We start from the raw sequence: 23,460 nt of genomic DNA, 5'->3' as shown, positions 1-23,460 counted from the left end.
TGCCAGCGTTTACTGCGCTGCTAAGACATTAGAGATGATGCTGACGGCGTTTAGTGGGGATGGGATTTTATTTAATTGTGTGTTGGAAAATTTGAAACTGAAGCAAGGAAAACCGAATGTAAGTTTTCCAGGGTATGTGAGGTTTGGTGAGGGTAAATAGGTGGTAAATTCTCTCTTTCAAGTTCGTAAATTTCTAAACGTCAGGCTTTCAAAACCATTGATGTCGGACAAAGAAATGATGGGAGCAGAATTCCTGTCACTCAGAGAATCGGTTTCCAAAATATTTGGAAAGGCACATTTAGAGACACACAATCAATGCTCCCATCATTCCTTTGTCCAACATCAATGGTTCTGAAAGCCTGATCTTCAGAAATGTACTAACTTGAAAGACAGAATTTACCACCTATTTACTCTCTCCAAAACTCACAAGCAGTGAGTTTCACCAGGAGAGAGACAGCCTGTGGCCAGGTAAAAGTGTAAAAGTGGGTTGTGGGGGATGGAAGGTGCGAGGAAACAATGTCTAATTTGAATGACTTTAAATGTAAAGAAATATCGGAAAAGTATGCAGCTGAATAAGATTCAGCAAAAAAAACTCAGAGTTTTGAAAGATTTCAATTAATATTCCACATGAAGCATTATAAATGGAACTGAGCAGATTTTGTATATTGTCAAGCAAAGCTATTCCATAATGAATAGGAAGTGACCCGTCTCTTGAAGATCGATTTCCTGCTTTAACACATGCCTTTAAGATGGGAGGACAATCGCCATGATGTTGGGTTCATTTGATACCCACTGAAATCTGCCAAAGTAACTGAGCATCAAAACTGATATTTTGTTTTGTAGTTCAACCTTCCGTTTTTCTCATCAGTATTTCCTTTAAGCCGAAATAAATTCGGAGCAAAATTGAATACAACACTAAACGTTCCAATGATATAAATCCAATTCCCTACCGATCATTGCAATGAACAGAGTGAGGTTGCAGCAAAATTAATAAAATGAAACGAACAATACTGCATTTCCGGAAATTTTACCCAGTTCAGGTTCAGCCGTATGAGAAAGACCATCGAGAAAGACAACACCTTCACTTCTCTCTCCATATATACTTCTTCACGTGAGAGAGAAACTATCTGAAGAAAATATGAGTCAAGACAAAATGTACGTGTGAATGAGACGAGGATTTTTTTTTCACTGGTTCATTCTGAGGCAGTTCCAACTCAGAATGAATCAAGGACAGGTATTCCTTCCAAGGACGTGGTCAATTCCTTGGATTTTGCTGGTACTATTATTCCGCTGAAAGCAGAAACATAATGGTGTGGATTTGATTCCGCTCAGGGAATTTCTTATCTCCTCGATGCACCATAAGTAATCTTGATGTGGTCCCATGTGAGCCCCTTTGCCATGGGCTGAAGTGGCCCAGAGGTTAAGGCGACGGGTTGGTCTTTCATTGCGCATGTGTGGATTTGAATCCTACTCTTGTTGTTATTTCTATCAAACGCAGCTGTGGTTTTCCTTTGTGCCTCGCATCTTTAGTATCCACTGGATGGGGAATCTTGCTCTTGCCCTTCATTGCACCGGAGATTGGTGATATTTCGATACCACATCAAGGTCGAAATAAAGCAATTTGATTCTGTTGTAAGTTAAATTGGGATAACAAAATGGAGTGCAACATTTCTTTCATCCTTTCATTCCATCTTGACTTTCTCTGAATTTTCATCGAATGAAAGTGAAACAAATAAGGAGAGATCGAGAGCAAAAGGTTAACTAGTGGGACTGTGAATAAGTATTTTCTTGTAACACTCCACACATAGGTCTGATCAGGATTCCAAACAGTCAATTGGAATTGGAACCGCAGAAAACTTCCCCAATGAAACAAGCTTTTCATTCTTTCACAAACTATTTCTGTATGAATCATACCACGATCCATCATTCAGCATGATCACCAAGTTGCCAACAACATTAGATCTGCCAATTTTAGTCGCAATCACAGCTTCTGCACATACGCATCTGTGGTGTGCCCAGTGCCATTTGTTGTCTCCAGGCCACAGCACGTTTCTTGTTCATGAGCTTATGAGCCTAGTTCCTGATGTGTCTGATCAGTTTGAGAAAGCTTTTCTATCACTTCATCCCATCACCTCAGAATTCTAAACTTATCAATAAAATAATGCGTTAGACCAAATGATGTAGGATTGGAAGTCGGCCATTCAGCCCATCGAGTCTGCTCCACTATTCAATGAATTCATAGCTGATCTGATAATCCTCAACTCCATTCTCCTGCCTTACCTCGACATAGCTTCATCGTCTTTCTGATTAAATATCTGTCTGGCACAGTTTGAAAATATGAGAAAGTGAGGACTGCAGATGCTGGAGATCAGAACTTAAAAATGTGTTGCTGGAAAAGCGGAGCAGGTCAGGCAGCATCAAAGGAGCAGGAGAATCGACGTTTCGGGAATAAGCCTTTCTTCGGGAATCAGTTTGAAAATACACTACAACGCAGCCTCAACAACAGTTTCGGTGAAGATTTCCACCAATTCACTGGCCCCTGAGCAAAGAAATTACTCCTCACTTCTGAATTAAATAGGCAATAACTAATTCTGAGTTCATATCCTCTGGTGCTCTCTTCATATCAGAGGGGACACCACCTGCCCGTATCTACTCTGTCAAGGTCCCACGAATATTGAACGTTTATAAATGTTAATATGTGATTATAGAGTTCCCCTCCGCCTCCTTTGTTTCAAGGAGAATAATCCTGGCCTAAAAAATAATTCCACGAAGCTCCATTTTCTCCAGTGTTGGCAGCATCCAAATAAATCTCTGCTGTTCCCTGCAGCGTGCTTTCATGTTATTAAGGCAGGTAGAGACATTTATGTGAGGCAACGGTTGAAATTTCAAGCACAGACGGGAATTGGAACTTGAAATCAGCTTATACAGTTATGAGATTAGATTAGATTATTTACAGTGTGGAAACAGGCCCTTCGGCCCAACAAGTCCACACCGACCCGCCGAAGCGTATACCACCCAGAACCATACTCCTATATTTACCCCTTCACCTAACACTACGGGCAATTTAGCATGGCCAATTCACCTAACCTGCATATTTTTGGATTGTGGGAGGAAACCCGAGCACCCGGAGGAAACCCACGCAGACACGGGGAGAACGTGCAAACTCCACACAGAGAGTCGCCTGAGGAGGGAGTTGAACCCGGGTCTCTAACCACTGTGCCACCGTGCCGCCCACTGCCACAGTGCCGCCCACCGTGCAGCTAGCGACTGGAATCAGATTGGCCCACACAAGGACGCAATAGAGTAATGATAACTCTGATGAATGAGAACCTAATCATATGCTACTGACATTCAAAGGCTTTACTGCAACCAAATTTCCCTGCGGAATCGTCCACGGAGCTAGTATTTAGGAAAAACGGATTGAGACTGGCTTTGAGCCTAACCTCGGTGGTGGGCAAGTTGTTGGAGGGAATCCTGTGGGACAGGATATACATGTATTTGGAAAGGCAAGGACTGATTTGGGATAGTCAACATGGTTTTGCGTGTGGGGAATCATGTCTCACAAACTTGATTGAGTTTTTTGAAGAATTAACAAAGAATATTGATGAGGGCAGAGCAGTAGATGTGATCTATATGGACTTCAGTAAGACGTTCGACTAGAGTCCCCATGGAGACTGATTGGCAAGGTTAGATCTCATGGAATACAGGGAGAATTAGCCATTTGGATACAGAACTGGCTCAAAGGTAGAAAACAGCGGGTGTTGGTGGAGGGTTGTTTTTCAGACTGGAGGCCTGTGACCAGTGGAGTGCCACAAGGATCGGTGCTGGGTCCTCTATGTTTTGTCATTTACATAAATGATTTCGATGCGAGGGTAAGAGATACAGTTAGTAAATTTGCAGATGACACAAAATTGGAGGTGTCGTGGACAGCGAAGAGGGTTACCTCAGATTACAACAGGATCTGGACCAGATGGGCCAATGGGCTGAGAAGTGGCAGATGGAGTTTAATTCAGATAAATACGAGGTGCTGCATTTTGGGAAAACAAATCTTAGCAGGACTTATACATTTAATGGTAAGGTCCTAGGAAGTGTTGCTGAACAAAGAGACCTTGGAGTGCAGGTTCATAGCTCCTTGAAAGTGGAGTCGCAGGTAGATAGGATAGTGAAAAAGGCGTTTGGCATGCTTTCCTTTATTGGACAGACTATTGAGTACAGGAGTTGGGAGGTCATATTGCGGCTGTACAGGACATTGGTTAGGCCACTGTTGGAATATTGAGTGTAACTCTGATCTCCTTCCTTCGGAAAGATGTTATGAAACTTGAAAGGGTTCAGAAAAGATTTACAAGGATGTTGCCAGAGTTGGAGGATTTGAGCTATAGGGAGAGGCTGGACAGTCTGGTGCTGTTTTCCCTGGAGCGTCGGAGGCTGCGGGGTGACGTTATAGAGGTTTACAAAAATTATGTGGGGCATGGATAGGATAAATAGACAAGGTCATTTCCCTGGGGTTGAGGAATCCAGAACTATAGGGCATGGGTTTAGGGAGAGAGGGGAAAGATATAAAAGAGACCTAAGGGGCAATTTTTTCACGCAGAGGGTGGGATGTGTATGGACTGAGCTGCCAGAGGATGTGGTGGAGGCTGGTACAGTTGCAACTTTTAAGAGGCATTTGAATGTGTATATGAATAGGAAGGGTTTGGAGGGATATGGGCAGGGTGCTGGCAGGTGGGATTAGAATCGTTAGGGATATCTGGTAGGCTTTCACGGGTTGGAATGAAGGTTCTGTTTCCATGATGTACATCTCTATGACTCTACATAAACACTTTGACAACAAAAACATGTCCCTTGGTAGACAGGTTTTGATTATAAACGCAACTCATTGCCATGTGAATCCGACATCCTTTGAAAGGCACAAATGAGATGTGGAACTGAACTCTCTCCATTTGCCTAGATGGGTGCAACTTCAATTACACTTAAGGAACTGACACTATCCACGACAATGCAGTTACCTGAATACTTATTCCTTTCACCGTTAAGGCACAATTGCAGAGAGTGCACCAACTACACGATGCACTGGCCTAAGTCATCCGGGCATTTTTGACAGAACCTTCAATGCTCAACAGCTGAACTGACTATAAGGACAAAGTTGGAAGATGCAACGAAACGCGACCATTTGCAAGTTTCCCTCCAAGGCCCATAGAACCCTGACTTGGAAAGGATTCTGTGATAAACTCATTGAGCGGTGAAGCAGTCTTGATGGGCAAAGTTGCATACTTCAGCCCTCCATCTTTTTTCTTAAAATTTAATAAATGTTGATTAATGCAATGACCAGACTTGTGCTCAGTCCTTCAGCTGTTCACTAAACTGGTGGTTGCTAATACTTTACTGTCGTCCACAGCCTGTGGTCAACTATAGAAAATATCCAAAAACCATCTCAAGCAAATGATACCTCTCAAGGTGAAAGTGGTGCTGGAGATGCACAGCAGATCCGGCAGTGTCTGAGGGAAAATCAATGTTTCAGGCAACACCCTTCATCAGGAAAGAGACTGGGCGGCTATAGGATGCAGATAATGGGAGGGGTTGGTCTGGGGAGGAGGTAGTTGAGAGCGCAGTAGGTGGATGGAGGAGGGGGTGAAGGTCATATGTCAGAGAGGAGATTTGAGCAGATAGGTGGGAATGAAGATACGCAGGTGGGACAGGTCAGGAGGACGGTGCTGAGCTGGAAGGTTAGAACTGGGGTAAGATGGGGAGAGGGAATGAGGAAACTGATGAAGTCTAAATTGATACCATGGCGTTCAAGGGTCCCGAGGAAGAAGATGAGGCGTTCTTCCTCCAGGCGCCGGGTGGTGAGAGAGTGGCGATGGAGGTTGCCCAGGTTCTGCATGTCCTCGGGAGAGTGGGAGGGGGAGTTGAAATCTTTGACCATGCAACAGTGGAATTGATTCTTGTAGGTGTCCTGGAGATGTTCTCTGAATTCCTCTGTCAGAAGACACCGCTCTCCGCAATTTAGTGGAGACCGAATCTGGAGCAGCAGGTGCAACAAATGACATGTGTGGAAGTACAGGTGAACCTTTGATGGATGTGGAAGTCTCCATTGGAGCCTTGGACAGAGGTGAGGGGGAAGATGTGGGGGCAGGTTTTGCAATACCTGTGGTGGCAGAGGAAGGTGCAAGGAAGGAATGGTCGTCCATTGGAGGGCGTGGACATGAATATGCATTCATGGGGGAACGGTCTTTGAGGAAAGCGGATAGTTTTGGGGAAGGGAAATATATCCCTGGTGGGAGGTCATTTTAGAGGTGGCGGAAATGTCGACGGATGATGTGATTTATGCAGAGGTTGGTAGAATGTAAGTTGAGGACCTTCCTCTGTCCTTGTTCTGTCCTTGCTGTGTTTGGAGGTGTGGAGTTCATGGATGGAGGTGTGGGACATGGCTGAGATGCGTTAGAGAGCATCTTCAATCTCATGGGAGTGGAAGTTCCGGTCTTTTAAGAAGGAGGCCATCTGGTGAGGTCTGTGGTGGAACTGGTCCTCTGGGAGCAGATGCGGTGGAGGCGGAGGAGTTGTGAACACCCGATAGCATTTGTGAAGGAGGTGGGTTGGGAGGAGGGCTTATGGCCGAAACGTCGATTCTCCTGTTCCTTGGATGCTGCCTGACCTGCTGCGCTTTTCCAGCAACACATTTTCAGCTCTGATCTCCAGCATCTGCAGTCCTCACTTTCTCGTCGAAGATTTTAACCTACTGCGAATCCTCTTACAAGGATGCCTTCCTTGAAGAAGTCTCTTCCTCGCTCTACAAGGATTCCTGAAGAAGGGCTTATGCCCGAAACGTCGATTCTCCTGTTCTTTGGATGCTGCCTGGCCTGCTGCGCTTTTCCAGCAACACATTTCCAGCTCTGGACTCCAGCATCTGCAGTCCTCACTTTCTCCTGGCAGGAGGTGTAACCCAGATAGCTGTGGGAGCCAGTGGTTTTGAAAAAACATCAGTAACACTGACCTTCAAAGATATTTTCCCTCCTCACCCCATCAACGTTCCGCCAAGACCGTTCCCTCCAGGACTACCTAGTCAAGTCCACGCCATCCAATGACCCACCCTCCCCTCGAAGCACCTTCCTCTGCCACCACAGGAATTGCAAAACCTGCGCCCACACACCCTCCACCTCCACCCAATGCCCCAAAGAAGCCTTTCACATCCATACAAATTTCACCTGCACTCCCACATGTCCATTATTGCATTCGTTGCTCCCGATGCAGCTTCTTCTACAGTGGGGCCACCAGACACCTTCTCGCAGAGCGCTTCAGAGAACATCTCCAGGACACCGGCAACAATCAACCCCGACGCCTCGTGACCGAACACTTCAACTCCCCCGCCACTCTCCCGAGGACATGCAGGTCCTGGGCCTCCTCCACCGCCACTCCCTCACCACCCGACGCCTGGAGGAAGAACTCCTCATCTTCTTCCTCATGACACTTCAACCCCATGTTACCAATGTGGATTTCACCAGTTTCCTAATATTCTCCCGCCCCCACCTAACCCTAGTTCTGACCTGCCAGCTTGGCACTGTCCTCCTGACCTGTCCCACCTGTCTATCTTCTTTCGCACCTATTCGCTCCACCCTCCTCTCCGACCTAACATTCTTATCTCCACCTCCATCCACCTATTGCACTCTCAGCTAAATTCTCCCAAGCCCCACCGCTCCCATTTATCTCTCCAACCTCGAGGCTGCCAGCCTTTTTCCTGATGAAGGCCTTTTGTCCAAAATGTCATTTTTTTCCCCAACTCGGATGCTGCCTGACCTGCTGGGTTTCTTCAGCACCACTCTAATCATGACTCTGATCTCCAGCATCTACAGTACGCACGTTCGTCCAACTGATTCCCTGTCCATTAATCTTCAGCGATCGTGAATGTCCACTCCAAGATCTCTTTGTCTGTCTACACCACACAGAATACTCACTGTTATAGTTTCTTCTACCCAAATTCATTAACACTCATTGATCTGGATTCAATTCCATTCAGCATTTTACCTTTCCATCCGATTGATGCATCCCTGCAGTCCCTGTCATTCTTCACCATAGTCAACTACACGACCAATTGTTGCATTATCAGCAAACTTCTGAATCATGGCTCCTACAACTAAGTTTGAATTATTGATCTACATCAGAAAACAGTGGATCTCCACTAGAAACAAACAGGTATCATTGCTGATTGGGATTAACAGCTGCAATAACAGCAGAATCGAACTCCTGCTGTCATTTGTAAACTTGCTGGTGACTCCGTCAGTTGGTCTCCTGAGTGATCACTTCTCACATATGGGAGTGGTGAATGACTTCTGTGCATTGTGACTGAGCAGGTGAGTTTACACCTCAGTGGGTAATTAAATCCCTTCCTGCAGTCACCCCATGGCCCTGACTTCTTGGTGCTGCGGGTATCCTTGTGTCTACTTTGGATAATCAGTTGAATTCGAGTCCACACAGACACGTTTTACATTTTCCCCGTTGTCCATGTATTTTTATTCTTCCTTATTCTCCCACAGAATGTTGTTATCATTGGTCTGAAGAGCATTTGTTGTTCATTCTTAATTCACCTTGAACTGAGTCAGAGGGCATTCATGGGTAAACCATACTGTTGTGGGTCTGGAGTCACATGTTGACAGGACTCGTTGTCGTCGGCAGATTTCCCTTTCGAAGGGACATGAATGAATGAGTTTTCAGCAATATAAAGTTATTGTCTCTGTTCCTGAGATTGGATTTATTTTCCAGGTTTAATTCATCGCATTTATATCAGAGCAGCTGCCACGTTCCAGTCTCTAAAGATTACTAGCCCAATAGATTGCCACTGCACTGACAACTCCCTGCTCTATTTCTCCATTCAAAGAATGACATTGTTAATTCAGATTATCCAAGATGGAGAGAGAATAGGACGCGTTTCTGTGATGGAATGAAAGCAATGTACGCTGGATTGGAGTGTTTTCTGGAGCAAGAGACTGATGTGGAGACGATGTGAGCAAAAGCAGTTCTTACTGTCAAAGTAACAAAATTCCGCTTTGTTAAGGAAAATCTCTTAGAATGCTTTTAACACATCGACCTCTCACTTAATGCTCCAGCACGCTTCCTCTGAGCCAATCCTCAGCGCTGGTTAATGCTGCTTCTGAATCTTAATAATACAATAAATTGAGACCAATGTGCTTTTCCACCTCGCCTTTGACCAGAAGCACTTCCAGCCTCAGCATTTCACAAGCTAGGATAAATACACAATGTCTTTTCCCTGGGGTCGTGGAGTCCAGAACTATAGGGCATAGACTTAGGTTGAGAAGGGAAAGATATAAAAAAGACCTAAGGGGTAACTTTTTCAGACAGATGGTGGTGCGTGTATGGAATAAGCTGCCAGAGGAATTGGTGGAGACTGGTACAATTGCAACATTTCAAAGGCATTTGGATGAGTATATGAATAGGAAAGGTTTGGAGGGATATGGGCCTGGTGCTGGCAGGTGGTACGAGATTGTTCTGGGATATCTGGTCGGCATGGACGGGTTGGACCGAAGACTCTGTTTCCATGCTGTTTATCACTATGACTCTATGACCACACCTTTGCCAATCATGTCACTGGTGCCACAGAATAGCTTCACGTACTCATTTCCACCCCCACTTCCAGTTTGATATTTGCAGTTGCGCCACGAAGTTTGTCTGATCCCGGTTCTCGGAACTGGGGTTATGTGACTGACTGCAGCAATGGGTACTTCCTTGTTTGGGGAAATTGGCGAAGCAACCGTATTAAAACTGTTAAAAATCACACAACACCAGAAGGAGAAGGAGAAGGAGAAGGAGCGTCGCTCCGAAAGCTAGTGTGCTTCCAATTAAACCTGTTGGACTATAACCTGGTGTTGTGTGATTTTTAACTTTGTACACCCCAGTCCAACACCGGCATCTCCGAATCATGTATTAAAACTGATTGTTATTGAAACATACATTGTACCAATATCACGCACTATCCCCTGAAAATTTTTCTTTCTAGAAATCTATCAAACTCTGTCTTCAACATGCAGTACTCGATGGAACCACCACAGAGTCTGCGGATATCGTATTTAAAGATTCAGCTAATTCTGAATTCCCTTATGTCTGCTAGCGCTCGCCTAATATTCCTGTTGTGCATCTGCTACTCTTTCTAACATATCCTCTGTCACTGTAAATATTGCTGTTTTTAAACGCGTGTCTCTGCATGACTCGTTGATGGTTTTACGTTAAAATATTCTGCATTGTGGCCGCAGTAAGCTCATTCAAATCCGAGTCACTGCATTTTATTCCTTGTGACTCATGCTGAAGAAACACAGTAATAAATTAGCTGATTTTACATGAAATCAATCTCAAAGATTATGATTTTTTTTCCATCAAACACCTATGTCTCTCACATCTCTGCGAGTCATATATCAGGAGTCAGACTCACCCATTCTCGGAGAATTCACTCCCTCCCGCAATCACTTACCTCCTTTAAGTTCCCCCTCTCATTTCCCTTACAATCACTTTCACATTGACCCCGTTCAGTGTGTGCTGCTGTTCTCACTGTTGCTGGGTGACCATGTCCAAGTCTCACCATCGGGACCTTCAAGCAAGTTGATACATTTTGATACCGCGGTTGTGAGAGCAATCCTCATGTCGAAGCTTTTACTGACATGGACCAGCGATTATTGAAACATCAGGCTCAGAAAAAAGGTACAGGGCAGCATTGAGGAAAATAAACTTTAATCAAAAAACGCCAGTTTCTGTGGACTTCCGCGTCATTTATTTCAGTTTTCATTCGGCTCTAGCGAGACTATTGTGTGTAGTCATGCAATACACATTATAGCAGGGATGTGATAGCACTGGAAATGATGCAGGGGAGAGTTGCCAGGATATTGTCTGGGCTGAAGAAGAGAGATTGTTTTTCTCAGAGCAGAGGAGATTGAGGGGGGCATGAGTAATATGTAAAATGTACTGAGGGATATGGATAGTATAAAGTGAAATACATGCTTCACTTTGATGGAGATTTCGACACAGGAGGTCATCGATTAAAGGTCAGTAGCGGAAAGATTAGAGTGAATGCGTGGAAAAACGTTTTCAAACAGTGGGTGATTGAAATCTGGAACACAGTGTATGCAATGATCGAAGAGTCAGACATCCACTTAACTTTCTGAAGTATTCAGATGTAAATTTGTGATGCGAAGACATACAAGGCTATGGGTCAAGTGATTTAAAAAGGAGTTCGGATAGTTAAGTGATTGTTATTGAGCAATACAGATACTCCATTCGAAGTACGGGTTATCAATAGCTGTCCTTCCATTCTCGAAGGGTCATGTCACAGGAAGAACCGTGCTGTGTGAAATCAGCATGGGGGAGTACGACTGCTCCCGGGGAGACAGAGTGACAGTGACAGTGCAAATATGTAACTTCTGCAAGCTGTATCTCGTGTCGGTGTTGGAATGAAAATTATTGGATTTTTTTTTCTCCGTAGTGAGGTGTTTACTTACAGCCCGTAGCCCAGGAAGTTATACATTCTACTGCGCTTTCCCCACTTGCCCATACAACTGAGTACCGGCACTATGCAGGACAATTTCTCTCTGTATACCCACGTCCAATAATCTTTGACCCCCAGCACTTCCCCATATGGCACCATTCCACGAAATCCCAGAAGGAGTAATGTTTCTCGTTTACGATGTCTCCCCTCACTGTGTAAGGTTCCAGTGATTTATCTGCCCATCACTCAATTTAGCAAACTGCATTTCCAGTTCACAATGTGATATCGTCTCGACTGAGGAGAGAAAAACAGAGTGGGAGAGAAACGTTAGTTAACCTACGTTCTGTCTGCAAGCAAAAAATGACCCTGAGCTTCCAGGTTCCTGTCAGTGCAACATCCCACTGTGTTCCCGTGCCTCCATTTCAGTTTGGTGTGCTGCAGAGCTCCCGCATAGCAAAGCGCGAATTGGAAGAGCGGCACGTCATTTCCTACTGAGAGACCATGCAATATTCAGTACACAATATCGAGTTAAATTATTTTAGACCCTGTCCACCTTCTTTCACGTTCCTGCCCCACCTACATATACCATTCGTTCCAAAGGCGGTTCGTTTGGGTCGAAAATCTCTCCCCAGATGCACTAGACCTGCTAATTTTCTTCATATATTTCTGCTTTTCTTTGGATAATGTTGTTCCATTCTGATCGCCAGCCTTCATGAAGCGTGGTCAGAGGAGATTTACCAAGGTGGTGCCTAAGCTCGACCAATCCCCCTGCGAAGATAAGCGAAAGTGAGGGCTGCAGGTGCTGGAGCTCAGAGTCGAGAGTGTAGAGCTGGAAAAACACAGCACATTAGACAGCATATGAGGAGAAGAGAATCGATGGTCGGGCACAAGCCACCGCCACTCCATTACCAGCCGGTGCCTGGAGAAAGAACGTCTCATATTCCACCTTCGGATCCTGTAACCACACCAGATAAATGTGTATTTCAACAGCTTCCTCATTTCACCTGCCCCTACATTATCCAAAGCCTCCAACTAGGCACTGCTATCTGGACCCGGCAAACAGTCCCCCCTCTGAACTGCCACCTTTTCCCTCACCTTCATCCACCTATCATTTTCCCAGCTACCTGACAATCACTCCCATCCCCCTCCCTCAACACCGATTCAAAAGTCTCATCCATGATAAAGGGCTTATGCCCGAAACATCGATTCTCTTGCTCCTCGGATGCTGCCTGACCTGCTGTGCTTTAAACGCACTACACTCTCGCCAATGCAGATAGATGAGCTCGACTGGGGCTCTTCATCGGAGATCGGAGCAAGTTGAGAGAGAAATTGATTAACGTGCCCAGAAAGTGGATAGATATTCAAGGTTTGTGAGAAGATTTGTAGCTCGGGTGCTCGTTGCTGTGGTTCTGTTCGCCGAGCTGGAAGTTTTTGTTGCAAACGTTTCTGTGGTGTTTCCTCCGGCATTTATAGTGGCCTGACAACCGGAAACGGCAGGGACAGGCCATTATAAATTCCGGAGGAAACACCACAGAAGCGCTTCACAGGAGGCTCCCAAGCTCTGAGGATGTCACCGAGACAGGGCACGAAACGTTTGCAACAAAAACTTCCATCTCGGCGAACAGAACCACAGCAGTTGATAGAGATGTGTGACAGGAGCAAACTTCTGATGGGAAGGGTTAATAACTAGGGATATAGATGAAACGCTAGAGAGAGGATGTTCAGAGAAGATTTAGGAAGAATGTTTACATCCTGCGAGTGTTGTTTGTCTGGAACTCACTATTTGAACGTGTGGTAATGCTAAGAGTCATTAAAACGCTTCAGGAGTATTTAGGAGTATTTAACACTTGAGGAGCTAGACCATGCACGGATAAGGACCAAGTATTGGAAACTGGGGCGAGGATAAACAGATGTTTGATGAAAGATTTGAACGCCATAACTTTGGGAGCAATAAAATGGAGGCTAGCGCAGCTCTGTGGCACAATGAAATACGTGTTGGACTTCTACTGCATTGTTAAGATTGCGAATCACATTTTGTGGGTTTGAGTCCCACCAGAATCAGAGTTTGGATCTGATTTCAGCTGAATGAATGATTGTTCTGCTGATTCATCATCAGTTCCTGTCGTCTGGAGTTCTGCTCCTTACTACTCACCAGAGAAGATTCCTCACTTTCTGGGTGGTGAGTTTTGAGGGAATCATATCACTTGAAACATGGTCAGCCCAGAATCGTCTTCTCATTCACAAAACCCACTGCTGAAGCCCACTGTCTCTAAATACATTTCCCTCCCACAGTTGCAGAGTTTTTCGGTTTATTCAGTGCGTTTTTCCCGTTGGGTGACAGGTTGATGTGGATGGGCTGGGAAAAGACATTGATGTGTTCGGTCAGCCATGATGACATCAAATAGCGGGGTCGTGCTGGCGGGTGAAATGGTCCCCATCTATTCCTCTCTGTCTGTGCTGTTTCTGACAGAGTTTTAAACAATAACATGATGAGGACACTTTGAATCTACACCACGGAACACCAAAGACCTCCTGTTTATCCCACCGCTCTCACAGCTGGAATACACAGCTCTGTTGCAGCTTTAGATTAGACAGTGGAGGATCTCCCAAGCGCTCTGTCAAACTGCGTGCTTCTTCACACAGGTTTCGAACTGGGCACATGGAGCAAACGAACGTGTGGGTATTGGGGATTCAGGGACAGATTTCCCCTTTGCCTGGCTAGAGTTCTGGCCACGGTAATAAACATGAATTTTGGGAAATTCAGTATCTTACTCGGGATTCTTTATAACTTAAACTGAAATTTAATTTACTCTTGCATGACATTCTTATATCTTCAGTATTCATGAAAACTGTGCAACATGTCCTTGGATTTAACCATGGTGAAGAATGATGATGAGTGCAGTACGTTTCATGTTGTCTGTAGGAACTTGCAGAAGAAAGTTAGTGAAGTGTCGATAAATCAAATGCTGTGCCAAATTGAAGCAGACCGAATGAGAAGCCCTGTGACAGTGATAATATAACATTGTCTTTAAACAACGCAGCGATCGACGGAACATAGTTTTTAATCAAGTCTATTTTGCGCATCATTTTTCTGTGTCCCATTTCCTGAACCTGATGCTCGAAAAGTCACAGATCCATAACAGTCCCTCCTCCTTTGTCTAAGCTTTAATTTCAGAGCCACAGCAAAAGTAGAACATGCGGGTCGAAGGTCCCAGAGGTACGAGTAGGTCACGTTATAGGCTTGCTGTCGGCGGCTCCAGTGAAGCAACTGATCAGTGCTTGGTACTTAACAGTGTGTTAAAATGCCGCAGTTGTAATTACAATTCTTACCTAACCCTGGTTTTACTGACGTTGATCAGGAATTATTGGAGCATCAGACTGAAGCGTAGTTGAAGAATAATGTCAAATAAAGCAGCATCTATTCTAAAACTCAAGTTTCTGATTCGTGGGATTGTTCTGTCTTTGGGAAAGGTATAAATTATTCACTGTAAATCTGCACATATTCCCCACGTGATTATCCATCTATGGATCGAGAAACAGAGGTGCTATTTTAGCTTGATGACCTTTTTTCAAATCTCTGACACTGCACTGGATTCCATTATTGAAAAGGTTGATAAACGCGTTTCAGATAATCCTGTTTGCTGCAACCTCACACGGCTCATTAAACGGTTCGAAAGGAATTAGATTTATCTCTTTGGATAGACTTAATGTTGTCAGTGAATCTGGTAAAGTCATGACAAATAGTTTTGCTGCTGTGCAGAACAGAGGGTTCCAATAGGAATAGGGACGAGTCTTGTCGCTGGATTTTCTGAGAGGAGATCAGTGAATATTAAATGGACTCAGTACAGTTCCTGGTCATTGTGACCAAATGTTCAAGGCAACAGATGGCAAAGATAATTGTGCTTGACATTGACAGGTCCATTCCTACTCACTAGAGTCACAATTGCATTACAGATCACATGAGCGGTGGAGATGATGATCATTATGGCAACCTGAGAGAGTGCAGCAATTAATCCCACGTTGTTAGTCTCACTCTATACCATAAATCAGTTAGCTAGCGGACTCAGCTAACCGGCTTCCATTTAATGCAAACCTAAAACAAACAGCTCAGGATATTAACAATTTGTAGTAGTTCACGTCGAATCAGCTGCAACAACTTTCACCACCAGCAGCTCTTTTTACACTTAACAAGTTCAGTTGCAGGTATTATGCAATTTCTTTCCGATAAACGCTAAACAATTTGTGAGTGTGTCACTTTTGCCTCCCCATCCAGGCAACCCAGAATCCTTGTCCCTGTTAAATTCTCTCCTTGTGTGTCTGCAACTGGCCTTTCAAATATGCTGGAATCATCTTCTAAAATGTTTTTTTTCTGTCTGAAAAGTAATCTCCGATTTCAAAAACTCAGAATAAAAAGTACCTGCTGCAAACCTCGTTGTCGTTCCTCGCTGATTTTGAGGCTCTAACCTCTAGTTATACACTCACCTGAACGAGGTAATTTCCCTCTTATTTACCTTTACCAACCTCACATCCACTGGAAAACCTGCATTAGGACACAACTCAGTTATTCCTAATTTATGTCGCGTGAATCTTCATCTATTCCACCATCCCATTAAATCCCTTCTTTTCTTTTCTCGTGGCTATACCTCCCAGTCAATCTCATTTCCATCGTGTCTAACGATTTTGTATCAAGGGAAATCTGACCATACCCTTCCTAACCAAATTGAACTCCCCAACCCCCGTGTATTTCATCAATAAATTTCGCCCTGAGAAATGATTCTGGGTCTAATTCAACTCATGAAAACTTACCACTATGCTATGCAATCTCATTACTAGTACAGGAAAGATGAAGGCTATTTCATTTACAGCTGAATCGGTTGGCTGCAGCAACATTGGGTCAAATCGCAGTCACATAGGTGATTGTTGTTTTCATTTGTATTTCTTCTCAACGTGTGCTGAAGTAACGCAGTGAGAAATAAATTAATATCGTTAGACGTAATTAAGGGGGCGTGTTAAATCTGAGGGTATAAGAATAGGGCAGTTTTGATTAACGCAGCAGGTCAGGCAGCATCCAGGGAACAGGAGAATCGACGTTTCGGGCATAAGCCCTTCTTCAGGGCAGAAGAAGGGCTTCTGCCCGAATCGTCGATTCTCCTGTTCCCTGGATGCTGCCTGACATGCTGCGCTTTTCCAGCAACACATTTCCAGCTCTGATCTCCAGCATCTGCAGACCTTACTTTCTCCTCAGTTTTGATTAACATTGATTAGAGATTGTTCAAATGTCAGGCACATGAGATTGATAGAAAACGATGTTGAGAGAAATAGATTGTCATGGCAAATGCCGGTGTTACGAAGTTGTGGGTGTAACGTACTTTTAATGGTGCTGACATGTCTGGCGAGCAAAAGGAGTCCAGAACAAGGCAACAACATAGCATTTGGTCGTAACAACTAAGAACTGTGTTACATGGATACAAAAATCAATTTTGAATTCGGCCAATCGGTTTAAATTATGCCCCAATCAAGTTTGTATTTGGTATTTTACAATGTTAAAACCAATGAAACGATCCGACGTTTCGTGGGACAAATATCGGACATTTGGAACAGTTACCCTGAGTGACAAAGAACAGCAAAGAGAGCAGTTAAAACACCAACAGATGTAGGATGCTAGTAAAATCTCCAAGAGGTGCCTATCTGGAGAAATAGATGGCATAGAAAAAAAGCATCAACACCGACCTGGATAAAGAATCTACAGAGGAAGATACAAAGAGAAGATTCAACAACTAGCTGGTTTTTAAAATTGAACTTTTTTGTAAAAGTTATTGGGGTTGGGGTGAGGGAAGGTATTGTAGAGCAGAAGGTTTAGAGAAAGGAGTTGTAGGTTGATTATTCTCTGATAATAAAAAATCAATAAAGTTGTTATTTTTAACTTTAAGCAGTGATTTTTGGGTTGGTTCTTTGCCTCTTGAATTTGAACAAAGTACAGAATCCTTTCTGTTTTGCTGGTTTACATTAGCAGAGAGTTGTACCCCGTCACGTAACACCAGTTTCTGTGATTGCTTTGTTGTTTCGCTGATTTGTGCATTTTGCCTCAGGAACGATTTTGAAGTTGTCCCCTCTACACAAAAGGTCCGTGCTTTTGTACCATTGTATAAAAGGTGCAGTGTGTCTCAGCGACAGGGCTCTCTACAATAACATTCGACGCTGTTTCAATCTACCTATCCTGATATTGATCCATGGAAACAGCACTGCGCATTCTCCTCGAGTCTGGAAAACAATCCCTTCACAGATAATGTTACATCCCACTCTCAAGGGGCTTTTCATTCCATTGGTTACAATTCCTCACAGAATCCGTTTCAACAGATTTTGTCACTGGGTCATTTCTTTGTTTTTGTTCAAATCCGGTGAGCAGAGGGTCACAGTTGGAGCGTGCTGAGCCCATAACCAAGAGGTCATACTCTGTTAACTGTAGTATGCTTTTCATCATTTCACTAACAGCAGGTAGATGTATCTATGCTCTGCAACATTTTCACGCCTGTTTTAAGAAGCAAGATAAACAGTTCCTCGTTCCTCCTTTTGTTGTCACACAGACCAAGATTGTAAATGCTGGAAACATTCACTGTTTGCTCTCCCACATCCGTTTTCTCCCCAGCAGGTGTTCAGATGATGGTCTGAATCGCTTTCTTCTGTTCCCTGTCACTCTGGGATGATGTGAGCTGTGAAATCTGTTCTCGGAGCTGGCGGTAACGTCATAAAGCTTATACGTATCAGGTGCAATGTGCCTGAGCGATAGGACTCGCTGCAGAAACATCCCATGCTGATTCAGACAGCAGAGCTCTCGCTGTGACTTCGAGAAGGACACAGACACAGATGACTGTGAGAGATTCTTTCTTTCCCTGCAGTTCTTCACATTTCTATCTGTCTCAGATGGCATTATTTGCACAAGGTTCCCAAAAGAATATTAAGTCCTGAGCATGCGCGATCTCTCTTTTGTACAACTTTCCAGAATTTCCATAACTCCCACTACCTCTAACCCCCTTCCGCGCTCCACAACCCCGTGTTTGATAGTGGGCTGAAAAGCGCGTTCATGTTACTCTCCCACAACACTAATTACCAATTGAAGATGAGTTCGTCCAGCTTCCAATGATGGGAGTCCGCTCGCAAAAGAAGTGGCTAGCACACCCTCCGGGGAACCGGAAGTCAGAATGGCAAGGAGCTGTTATTAAAACTCAGAGCGGCCTTCCCTCCAAAACAACAGAAAAACCCTATTTTTTAAACAAGGAAACTCACCTGATTTATGGATCATGCTTCTGTTGCGGTTCTGTCTTGTTGCTCTTGGGTGTGATATCGCCTCAGGTGGGTGATGTACGTGTGAAAAGTCACACTTGAGTACTGGAGTTTTGCAGTTGGTTCTATTTTTGACTCGGAATGTATAATTTTGATGAGATCGAGTTCAGAACAAGGTACCAAAGCTTTAAACACACAACAGCAACTTCTTGGAGGTCGTTACAAGACTGAGAAATGGATTCCCTAACTTCAAATGATGCTGAACCTGTTAATGTGGATTTTGCCGTGTGCACGTCCTGTGCGAAGTAACCTGAAAGCCTTAATCTGTCCAAAATGTTGCTTTACTTATGCTGTGATCTGCATTTCCTTAATTAGTATGATCTGCCTTTACTAATCGCAAACAAAAGTTTTCACTGTACTGAGGTTCATGTGACAATCAATCAATCAAATATAGTCAATCAATCGACCGCCATAGACATTTCCTTATTTTTTGGGGGCTGCATTGCCTCACTTTGCACTGTGACATATTTTGTGATTCTGAGTGAAATCACAGTTAAAGCAACAGAATGTGGCAAGTTAGTCACAGGTTATTTTGACACAGCCGGGACACATCTGCGCCACAGGGTGTCACACAATAATAGTGAAGACCTTTTGAAATCATCCTCTGAGGTACATGCCACACGCCAGACGAAAAGCTGAAGACTGTGTGAAACTGCTATGGTCAGCGCTAACAGAGCGGCCCAGCGGGAGCGTATTGGGCTCATAACCATGGAATTAATGGATTGAAAACATCCTCTACTCGTTGACAATTCCATGTTTCAGTGTGTGTACTGACCCCTCCAGTGTTTCTCTACAATAGATCTCCATTCTACGCATTGCATGTTGTTTCACTTTCTGCTTCCTTTCATTCAATGTATATGAAATGAATATTTCATACTGATACACACGGAAATTTACACAAATGAGGAAACACACTTGTGAAGTTCTGGAAGCTCTTTTCCTATTCTGTGTCGGTGTGCTCTGATCTGATTCGCAAAATCCCTTGCCAGAGCTGGGAATAAACTGGTGAGGGTGAGACACATCAGTTGTAGAGTGCTCTATGTGCATGACGCCCTGCAGTTATTCCCCACGCCGTTTCACACAGCAGTGTTCTCCCTGTGAAATGAAAAGCTGTGAATTACATTTCGATCAATTTGTTGGAGACAGAATTGCGATACAGGCACAGCTCCGCATTATTAGGACATACATCACCAACTATGAATAACCACAGGGATATACAAGCGTCAGAGAGTCGCTATGGACTCAATAGGCTGAACAGATTCTGTCTGCGCGTGAGTTACGCCACACGTTGATGCTGTCCCTCTTCCTGTCTCTGGGACAGAGTGGCTGATGGTAAAGCAAAGTCTCATTGTTCACCCTATCTTCTGCAGCCCCGCAGCTCAGGGACGTGGGGATGGCTCTCAGTGAGTGAGACTTTCGCTCGGATTGTCTTTATCTGGGAATGTTGGGGCTCAGATGTTCACTGCTGCCCGAATGCAGCAAAGAAGCCGATGTTACTGTTACAAAAGTCTTTCTGCAGAATTGCTGTGTGAAGGTGGATTTTGAACAGCAAACAGGCTGCACAAAAATGCCCTCACATGAATTTACCTGAGGATAGAGAGTCCGGAATGCATTTGTGTCTTACCCACCAGCTCAACATCTTTATCGCTTCTCAGATAAATGATATTTGCAGGAAGCTCCCAATCAAACTTTCTGATTCCCAGCACTTGATGGAACTGGCCGTGCCGATGAGAGCGAGATTTCGAGTGTAACCGCGCTTGCCTCTCCTTACACTGCTTGCCAGCGGAGGGAAATAGCTGAATACTTTGCCGATGGAGACAACTTAGTCCAAGCGGAAGGGATAAACAGCACTGTCCTGTGAACAAGGAGACAAAATGACAAGGCGAAATTCTTAAAACACTTTGATGCTTATAAATCTGAGAACAAATTGGGATGGAGTTGGACCTGACCGAATCTCAGCTGGTTTGTTGTTGGCAATGTAAGTGTGTCTAGGGCACGATCTTCGCTTAGCAGCTTGTGTTAATACTGGCATGGGAGAATGTCTTACTTCAAGTTGCCATCGAGCCTTGGTTATTTGATTTCACTTTTGCCCGATCGTCCTATCAACTGTTTGATAAAAAGATGTAAATCATTAAGTTGCACCCATTGAAATACCTTTGAGTTTTGGGGTCAGAAGTGTCATTGTAGTGGGCATGGCACAGTACCACATGTGGTGAAAGTGAAACAAGTGTTAGAGGATGTTCACCCACAGAATTCCACTCTGAGTAAATCCACCATCTTGATATTCGCACAGTTCTGGGTGTGAAACTTTAGGAAGTGGGGACATCAAATGATTGAAAACCGCGCTGAACAGGTTGATGAGAATGGTATGGTATATGAGGAATGTCAACAATAAAGGTCGTTTGGAAAGTTGGGACAGGTCTCCTTGGAGAGCAGAAGGCCAAAGGCTGACCTTGTGAAACCTTTCCAAGACATGAGTGGGTTAGACAGAGGGAATAAGGAAGGGGGAATGCTCCCTACGCCTGAAAGGATCGAGAACGATTCGGCAGAGTTTTGAATACATTAGTAAAAGAAGAAAAATATACATGAGGAGAAATGTTTACACATAGGGAATGGTCAGGGTCTGACATTGACAAAGACACAGTTTCAATCGAGTTGTTGAAAAACTAATTCAATGTTCATGTTGAAAGTAAAAATGTGTAGAGTTACAGGGAGAAGGCAAGAGAATGATACGAAAAGAGAAGCACATTTATCTCTGTAGAGAGTCAGCACAGCTAAGGTGGTTTGTCACATGTTTGTGATTCTGACTGGAATCACAGTTCGACCAACAGAATGTAGGGAGTTAAACAACGGTGATATTGGCTAAGCCGGGACACATGACATAACAGAATGTTATCCAGCACGTACATGTCACAGGGAGGATGGCGCTGTCTGAAAATCATGCAGGGTGTCCTGCGGATCAGACACAGGAAATTTCAGTATTCGAACCGAATCAGCCCTATGAAGGGTAGCCAAGGTGCCAGAGGTGCCTGCTTCAGAACTCAATTGCTAAAGAAGCTTAGGCTCAAGTCCCCCACTGCAATTTCTGTGGCTGCGGCGTGTTCAAATAAAAAGCAGGACTGGGAGTTTGCTTTATGGAGACGGGGGTCAGTGTTCATCTTGTCATGATCGTGTTCGCCTCCCACACGGCAAATCGCGGGCTCAAGCTGCTTTACGTTCCAGGCAAGTTGAGGGTTTAACAAATTAGGTACGATTCCTGGAGAGTTAACTGTGATGTGGGAGAGTGCAGATTTTCTCAAAGTGTCTTTGCTGTCATGGTAGTGCTCGCCTCCCGCGCGGAAAACCGCAAGCAGCTCTACTGCTGCTTTATGTTCCAGGCAAGTTGAGTTTTTACTGGAACGAAATGGAGACTGTTTTTTCATCGCTGTTGTGAAACAAAGTCCTGCGGTGACTCGACTCGTCATTATTTGGTTTTCTGGCGAATGGGAAAATCGTTCCAATGAATTTCGATGTCATATGTTATTGAATTTCTCCCATTTCCTTCATTTCCGTCCTGGAGACATCGGAAGGGAAAGATAATCTAATCAAGACTGCGATTGGTGAAATTCACTTTTTATGGCCCATTCTTATTATGTTCTTTCTTTCTCTCTTTTCAGCGTTGTCTGGGAAGTGGTGGTGCACTAACGCTCCAGTATGTTTGAAAGAGTGGTTTGGAATTGCCTTGTTGTTAGTTGTGAGCTTACTTTATGGCTCATGCCCTCGGACTGTCTCACATTTAGCATTCATGCTTCGCTGTGTCTGAAAATGCATTAGGTTTGCCAGTTTTGTTTGTGTTCCTTGTTAAATACTTTCTGTTTTGCGATTCGCTCAATACATTACGAGTTAACAGGGTTTCTGAGGTAACTTCCAGCAGCAAAAATCCTCAACTGAGGATCTGGGAAAATTTCACGGAGTATGGTCAATCGGAGCAAAAGTAAGGAAGTCGTTCGTTTCTGCAGTGTTTCACAATACTATCTTTCCCGTGAGCAGTCGAACAGACTAAATGATTGTGCCATAGACTGCGACTGCAAGCTCCGCTGAAAAGTAATCCTTTAAAGCCGGTGTAAGCAACACAACGTTATTGGGGTATACCGCGTGGAAACAGATACTTCGGTGTATCTCGTCCATGCTCACCACATCGCCAAAATTAAACAAGTCCCGTTCCCCAACATTTGGCCGCAATCCCTCTAATCCCATCCTGTCGAGAAACTCATCGATTACCTTTGCAATTTTCTGAGTGTAATAGCCTCCTCCACTTCCTCTGGTAGCTCATCCAATACACGCACAATCTTCTGTGTGGGAAATGTGCCTCAGGTCCTTTATCAATTTCAGCCCACTCACCTTGAACCTATGCTCTCGAGTTTTCAACTCACCCCAACTTGGGTAAAACACGTAAATACTCATTTTACAACCCTTCCATAGGATCATGTCGCAGCCGTTACGCTGCAGGGAAAGTCGTCCCAGCCTATTGCACCTCGCCTTACGGTCCAAACATTGACGATATTCTTGTCTATATTTTTTCATTAATTTCACGTGTCTTTTTTTTTACGTTTTCAAGACGTAAATTACGCTGGACAACAACGAGCTATTGGAAACAG

Source organism: Chiloscyllium plagiosum, unplaced genomic scaffold, assembly GCF_037043375.1.
Source record: "Chiloscyllium plagiosum isolate Xiang-an unplaced genomic scaffold, Cpla_swu_hap1 HiC_scaffold_50, whole genome shotgun sequence".
Classification (NCBI taxonomy): domain Eukaryota; kingdom Metazoa; phylum Chordata; class Chondrichthyes; order Orectolobiformes; family Hemiscylliidae; genus Chiloscyllium; species Chiloscyllium plagiosum.
Note: the sequence above shows the minus strand (reverse complement) of the source record.